Genomic DNA, 8,518 nt, shown 5'->3' on the forward strand with positions numbered 1-8,518 from the left:
ATATATATATATATATATATATATATATATATATATAATATTTAAATAAATATATATTTTTAAAATAAACACTTTGTGCTCACGGTACTTTTGCTTCTAGCGGATCTCTTTCATGTATTTGATGAGAGAGAGAGAGAGAGAATATTTGATTATCTGGTTCCGTAAACTCGAGAGAGATTTTAACCTCTTAATCTGGGACAAGTACATAAAGTTTCCCCCCGAACTACTTGAAAGAAGCCGAAAACTAAATCTCTCAACTTGCAGATAATCTTCTTAATATAAAAGTCGACTTCCTGAACTTGGAAGACAAGAAAATACTTTTTTCACGGAAGTTGTCCTCCAGCTGCAGGGTGCCCCTCCACTTTTTCTACCGATTACCTGAGAGTTTTTGACTCCGATTGTGAAGGCTATTGATTGTGCACTTGTATATAAGGACTATGTTTCCTGGAATTAATTTAGTTTTCAATTGTCTATCCCCTGGTTTGCCAGCATTCTCATCAAGTTGATTCTGGTTTTATTGGTTGTACTGTATGTTCGGTATCAAGAATTATTATTTTTTTTTTAATCAGACAACTTCCATCACTGTATCCTTTTAAATCCAGGGCCGTGGACGGTACCCATAATACTCCTGGCATTTGTGTTTTGGCAAGAGTTTTCAAATATTTTCTGTTGAAGGAGGCAGGAGAGTGGAATTGCTGTCAACGGAAGGAATTGGAATGTCTTTCCTGTCTTCGTATTTCGCTTTACTTTATGCATGGTGATATATATATATATATATATATATATATATATATATATATATATATATATATATATATATATATATATATATATATATATATATATATATATATATTGTTTGTGTTGGTCGTTTTATCCGCATTTGTTGTATATCTACTCCTTTTCGAAGTTTTTACATATATATTTTTAAGTGTAGAAAATTGTGGTTGATATCTCGGCTTTTACGGAATGATCAAGATATTTCATTATTTTCCTACCCAATGAGTGTTCAGTTCTGTTTCCCTTTTTCCTTTGACAGAGACAAGTCATTAAAAGAAAAAACCGGAAAATGTAGCGTTTGTATTGCTTAGGAAAAAGTAGTTCCCGTTTGTAGTTTTCCTTTTAATATTTTGAACTTATGGTGGGCGAAAGAGTTGTGTAAGCTGCAGTGCTTATTTTGTAGGAAAAGAAATGTTAAGTATTTGGTTTAAATTTAACTTTTCCTATGCAAGCCAGACCCATGCCCAAAGACCAGTTTAGTAAGTGTTAAAGGGAGAAGAGGCCGGCTGTAGACTTTTTGACTCGGTCTAAACAAACTGGACGGAAAGAAAGGGGGAAACATTATTATTAATGCCAGAGGATTTCAGCTGGCGATTGAGTCTCCTCTCAAGTGGCTTCCTACCCACATTTATGCTACTCCTGTGGAAATCAGTAACCTTCGGTTACCAGAGTTTCTTTCACTTACTCTCTGGCTGTTTCGCTCGCTGGGCTATATTTCCTTTTTAATTTCCACCCTTTCTGTCGAATTAAGACAGAAGGACGGAGGGGTTTTCTGGGTAGTAGTGTCTATTTCCACTTTATTTGAATAGTTTCTCGGTAAATCAAGCTGCGGATCGTAATCGCTGTCTACTGTTTTAACCCAGATTTCCTCTCGTCTTTATTTGCCCTCGGCCGCCTGTAAATCTTTCTTTTTCTATTTTCATTTCCATATACGTAAGCTGATAATGCCGAATGGGCGCACGGTCGAGTCAAGATGCATGCCGATTCATCCACTCGAGTTGATGATTGATGAGTGAAGGCCCGTCGGATTAATGTTATTGTTGAAGGTTGATACGTCAGTGGAAGGAGAGTATTTGAAATGGGATATTTTTCCTCCTTTTCGGTCAGAGCGTGACGGATAAGGCTGATGTCGCAAATACTCGATATTAGAGTGACAGAAGGGGGTCAGGCTAGGTTTATTATGCGGCGAAAGAATAAATTATACGAGTATTGGCTGTTTATCCGGGTTCACAGAATCGGGATTGAAGTTTAATCAGTATATCGCACTAATAAAATAAAACAGATAATGACAAGTAAAACACTCAAATTTGTTACAGAAAACCGGCTTTTGATATGAAGTTAAAATGCCAGTCACTTTGTACAGTCTTAGCGACGAAACTACCTACCATCCCTAACTCGTTGCTGTTGTTTCAGATTTAGCTGGCCTTGTGCCAGCACGGGCTCTTGCTCCTAGAGCAGCCCGTAACTCTATGTTGATGAGTCTGTGAGATGATCCCTAACTCGAGTCTGGGGCATTCAACTTACAGGTTCCCACAGTGAAGGGGACTACATTATAGATAAGTAATCATCACAGTGTGGCCAATTTTCATACATACAATGTTCAAACCCCATATAGTGAGTTTATATCTTCCAAGACAGAGATTGAAAATTATTTATATATAATCTATCTTCATATACAGACATTATATATATATATATATATATATATATATATATATATATATATATATATATATATATATGTGTATGTGTGTGTGTGTGTGTGTATCCATATACTGTGTATGTGTGTGTGTGTGTGTTTATCGGGTCCCATTGATCATGATGGATGTCCAGGATTTAGCTATTGATTTGCAGGAAGACGCGATAGGCATACCTTGGAAAGAGGGTTTGGTTTGGCCCACGGGACTTTTTGCTTGCATGATGTAGGATAATTTACTGGATGTATATAGTTCCTCATTGGCCGGGTCGATATCGTTCTCGGTTAGCACTGTGCTGGACCCGCGTTCGATTCTCCGGCCGGCCAATGAAGAATTAAGAATTTATTTCTGGTGACAGAAATTCATTTCTCGGTATAATGTGATTCCCGTTACTAGGTAACCATTAGCCACGTAAAATAAGTCTAATCCTTCGGGCCAGCCCTAAGAGAGCTGTTAATCAGCTCAGTGGTCTGGTTAAACTAAGGTATACTTAACCTTACTGGATGTATAAAGGATCTTACTGTGTTGGAATTTAGTATGAAGTGTTGCAAAGTTTTTATTACCAAGGTGGCAGAATAGGTGGTGGATATATTTTCAATTATGAGCATGGCTGTGAAATATATATATTTTTTTCTCAGTATGTATCAAGGCCCGCAGAGACGCTTGATACAAGTTAAGCAGTTTTTAAGATAGTCTTTTCTTTGATTAAGGGATGCATGATCAGCCTATGTTGAACTATCAGAGTCAGGTGCTTAAGATGAATTGGTAAAAATTACAGCAGACTGACTTCCTCGGAAACTCCAGTTTCCTTCAGAGAGAACTAATAAATACCAAGTACCGTACCAGGTACTGTTTACATGCCTGGCGGACCATCCACATTAAGTGTGGCCTCATCTCTAATGGAAAAGCTTCCCATTAAAGGATTATCTTTGGCAACAGGGATAATCATCTGGGACTAGGGAGGAGGTGGATCAAAAATGGTCACAGCAGCAAGTCTTCTAATTCAAACCTTGCCATAAATCATTTCTGATGACAATTCCATTTTTTATTAGTTCTAGCAAAAGAAGGGTCAGAACCCATTCACCTTTGGTTTTGAAAGTAATTTTACTCCCTCGACAGTTCTGAGTTCTGTAATAACAATTCTTGCTTTAGCGAATTAAATCCATGCCGTGTCACTGTCTTATCGATGTATAGGAATAGTATTGCTTTTGTTATGAAAAAGCACCTGTTTTCAGTGTTCCATATTCGTAACCGTTACTCCAACAAAAAAATTTCAATTTTCCATTTTACTATTTTTTGACTACATAAATAACTTCTGATAGCATTAGGGGAAGAAAAGTAATCAGAGAATCAGGGTCCTTTGACTTGCTGATAATTTGATTTTTCCTTTTGATAATTTGTTAGAAATTTGTTAATAGGTAGTTTTATAAGCTTTTTTGTGTCTCAACATTTTTCTTTCAGCTGGGAGAAATGAATATACCTAAGCAGCTCTGATGAACCATGATGGATGTCTTCTGATGCGTAGTTAAGTAGTAAAGGTCACTTATTCTATAAACAACTTTTTATGGCGGTTATGTAACTCGAAGTCTAAGCCGAACATTTTCTCTTCATATTACTTTCAAAGAGGACCGATTTAATGCCATTTATTTCATTCCCGGGAAGAAGAAAGTAAAAATAAAAAAACCCATGGACATATTCGCAAATGTAGAAGAAACGGACAACCTCTTAGCTACGCCAAAGGTTTTTTTTCATGTGAGGCAGTCAGAACTGAAAGCAGAATCCCAAAATGAAGTTCTGCTATTCACAAACCTTTTATATTGTGGTGGAAAGTTCATAAATCGGTTCTCGGCCTTTTTTGATGAAATGTTAAATTAGAAAACTACATCGGAGTTGACCTTGCACTTGAAATTATTACTGAATTCTTTTAAGTCAACGTTATATTTGGAGGAATGCCGAAGATGTGCTTGTCATAACTCCTTACCAAACCAGGATAACCGTTTCTACCCTCGAGGATAATCCTTTAATGGGAGGCTTTTTCATTAGAGAGGGCACACTTGCCATCAGATGGTATGGTCTGCACGGCAAGTAAATAGTGCCAATTTTTTTTATCTTATCAATCTCCCTGAAAAACTGAAGAAGAAAACAGGCGTTTCGCCTAAACACTTGAGGAATTTGTTGAAAATTTTATCAATATATCTCAAGATAAAATACCAATGTATGAAATCAGTGTAAAATTACAACAGTTACATATACGGACACAATCCACACACACTAGAGAGAGAGAGAGAGAGAGAGAGAGAGAGAAATAATATTTTCAGATCGTGTTTTTAGTCCTAGATTAATTGTGCTCCTCAATATTTATGAGATTCTGGAAATCATATTATGAAAGAAGCAACGTATAATGATGATGGAGAAATGTGGCATATTTTTTGAGTAGTTACTTTAATTAACAGTTCCGTTAGGGTAGCTGACATAGTATTGAGAGATTGAATATTTAAGCTGCAGTTCTTGGTCTAGGAATCTTTGATTCTGTTGGTTTTTTATTTTTATATAATATTTTGATTAATTTTTCAAGTTAATTTAGATATCATACTTAGCCTTTCAGTTTACTGTAGCTAGCATTTGTAAAGTATATGGCGTTATATATACTGATCGGCAATGTAAAGGGATAGTTATGTTGCTAAAGACTCATGTCAGTTTTCAAAATGTGATTGAAGGGGAAAATTGTTGCTAAAGTCTCTTGCCAGTTTTCAAAGCGTGACTGAAGGGGAAAATTGTTGCTAAAGTCTCTTGCCAGTTTTCAAAGCGTGATTGAAGGGGAAAATTGTTGCTAAAGTCTCTTGTCAGTTTTCAAAGCGTGATTGAAGGGGAAAATTGTTGCTAAAGTCTCTTGCCAGTTTTCAAAGCGTGACTGAAGGGGAAAATTGTTGCTAAAGTCTCGTGTTAGTTTTCTAAGCGTGATTGAAGGGGGAAAATTGTTGCTAAAGTCTGGTGTCAGTTTTCAAAGCGTGATTGAAGGGGAAAATTGTTGTTAAAGTCTCGTGTTAGTTTTCAAAGCGTGATTGAAGGGGAAAATTGTTGCTAAAGTCTCTTGCCAGTTTTCAAAGCGTGACTGAAGGGGAAAATTGTTGCTAAAGTCTCGTGTTAGTTTTCTAAGCGTGATTGAAGGGGAAAATTGTTGCTAAAGTCTGTGTCAGTTTTCAAAGCGTGATTGAAGGGGAAAATTGTTGTTAAAGTCTCGTGTTAGTTTTCAAAGAGTGATTGAAGGGGAAAATTGTTGCTAAAGTCTCTTGCCAGTTTTCAAAGTGTGACTGAAGGGGAAAAATTGTTGCTAAAGTCTCGTGTTAGTTTTAAAGCGTGATTGAAGGGGAAAATTGTTGCTAAAGACTCGTGTCAGTTTTCAAAGCGTGATTGAAGGGGAAAATTGTTGTTAAAATCTCGTGTTAGTTTTCAAAGCGTGATTGAAGGGGAAAATTGTTGCTAAAGTCTCTTGCCAGTTTTCAAATGTGACTGAAGATGAAAATTGACCAGCAAAGTCTCGTGTTAGTTTTCTAACCGTGATTGAAGGGGGAAAATTGTTGCTAAAACCTGGTGTCAAAACTTTTCAAAGCGTGATTGAAGGGGAAAATTGTTGTTAAAGTCTCGTGTTAGTTTTCAAAGCGTGATTGAAGGGGAAAATTGTTGCATGTCTCTTGTCAGTTTTCAACTTTGTGATTGAAGGGGCAAATTGTTGCTAAAGTCTCGTGTTAGTTTTCTAAGGCGTGATTGAAGGGACTCAAAAAATGTTGCTAAAGTCTGGTGCCCAGTTTTAAAGCGTGATTGAAGGGGCTTGAAAATTGTTGCTAAAGTCTCGTGTTCGTTTTCAAAGGTGATTGAAGGGGAAAATTGTTGCTAAAGGTTCGTGGAGCCAGTTTTCAAAGCGTGATTGAAGGGGAAAATTGTTGCTAAAGGTTCGTGTCAGTTTTCAAAGCGTGATTGAAGGGGAAAATTGTTGCTAAAGGTTCGTGTCAGTTTTCAAAGCGTGATTGAAGGGGAAAATTGTTGCTAAAGGTTCGTGTCAGTTTTCAAAGCGTGATTGAAGGGGAAAATTGTTGCTAAAGTCTCAAGTCAGTTTTCAAAGCGTGATTGAGGGGAAAAATTGTTGCTAAAGTCTCGTGTCAGTTTTCAAAGCGTGATTGAAGGGGAAAATTGTTGCTAAAGATTCGTGTCAGTTTTCAAAGCGTGACTGACGGGGAAAATTGTTGCTAAAGTCTCGTGTCAGTTTTCAAAGCGTGATTGAAGGGGAAAATTGTTGCTAAAGACTCGTGTCAGTTTTCAAAGCGTGGTTGAAGGGGAAAATTATTGCTAAAGACTCGTGTCAGTTTTTAAAGCGTGGTTGAAGGGGAAAATTGTTGCTAAAGACTCGTGTCAGTTTTCAAAGAGTGATTGAATGGGAAAATTGTTGTTAAAGTCTCGTGTCAGTTTTCAAGGTGTGATTGATGGGAAAAATTATTGCTAAAGTCTGGTGTCATTTTTCAAAGCGTGATTGAAGGGGAAAATTGTTGCTAAAGACTCGTGTCAGTTTTCAAAGGACCATTGAAGGGGCCTTTTTGCTAAAATCTCACCCAGAAGTTTTCTGTACATGATTGAAGATGAAAATTGTGTTGCTAACGTCTAGTGCCCGTTTTCAAAATGTGATTTTGATGATGAGAAGACCAGCAAAGCTAAATATTATGAACCTTGTTAAGAAAGGAACTAGCGCTGGGAAAACCTTACTTAAGACTTAAGGTGTTATTTGGAACTCTCTTCAATCCCTCGCTTATTTATCTACAGAGTTTGAAAAGAATTATGCATTTGCTGCACCCTTGAACTTTGTGATAATGGCAAACTGTCTTTCCCAGATGTCCTGATAGATTTCCAAGGCAGCAAATTGCTTAAGAGACTCCATAAAATAGTGCCAACAAGTGCCCCTCAGTGTGCCATAGGGGCTTGAATCCACAGTGCCCTCTCTCACTACAGGAGTTAGACTGCGACAATTTTAGTTCTATGGAGCCATCTAACTACAATTTGGGGATGACGGCTTTTCCAGTATCATCGTCGATAATACCAAGAAAACAACCTTTCAAGAGGCAGTAACAACAGTGACAGGGCTAACAGCCTGGTGACATTTTACCGTAAAATTTAATGAATATGGTCAACAAGGATGAAAGGGTCATGAGGCATGTCACTGTTAGCATTACCACCCAGTCATTGCGACATCAAAAATAATTCCCAAAATCAATCCAGAATGACAACACATTTCATCCTCCCAAACAGTGTTGTCTTCAGCCCTGCCAAGCTCTGTATACGGAAACATAAACACCAATTGAAGACTGTGGGTCTCACCATGCCACGTACATAGAATGACGGGAATTCTGACATGCCATTTTCAAGACATGGCTGTCAAGTGGCTCTGCAAAGATGAGTTTAATCTTACGCCCTACATGTGACCTACTGGTGATCACCTGTGTGAGGAATTATTTGCTCTTTCAGTGCTGTACACCTCCGTGACTGGTACATGATAATGACTTTATTATAAAAGAGCTACTCCGCACTGCTACGGGACCAATGATGAGCAACCCTATCTCCAAGGTTACCCAGAGGTTACCAGTTCTTTGTATTTCATGCACAACATCTGAAAGGAGTAAAACATTTTGTCGGATATAGTGAATGTGAAAGATTATCAAATGCCAAGCTCATAGATTTGAACTGTTCTTACACGTACACAGATAAAATCAATCAATCAATAAATAAATAAATAAATAAATAAATAAATAAATAATATATATATATATATAAGATAGCTATATAAATTTATATATATATATATATATATATACCATATAGTTTGAATATATATATACATACACATATATATATGTATACACATATATACATATATAATATATATATATATATATATATATATATATATATATATATATATATATATTGTGATGTTTATTTAATTATTTCTTAACTTGTCGACTTCCCCGCACTTTTTTTGGATACAAGTTTCACAA

The sequence above is a fragment of the Macrobrachium rosenbergii genome, chromosome 52 (assembly GCF_040412425.1).
Source record: "Macrobrachium rosenbergii isolate ZJJX-2024 chromosome 52, ASM4041242v1, whole genome shotgun sequence".
Lineage (NCBI taxonomy): Eukaryota > Metazoa > Arthropoda > Malacostraca > Decapoda > Palaemonidae > Macrobrachium > Macrobrachium rosenbergii.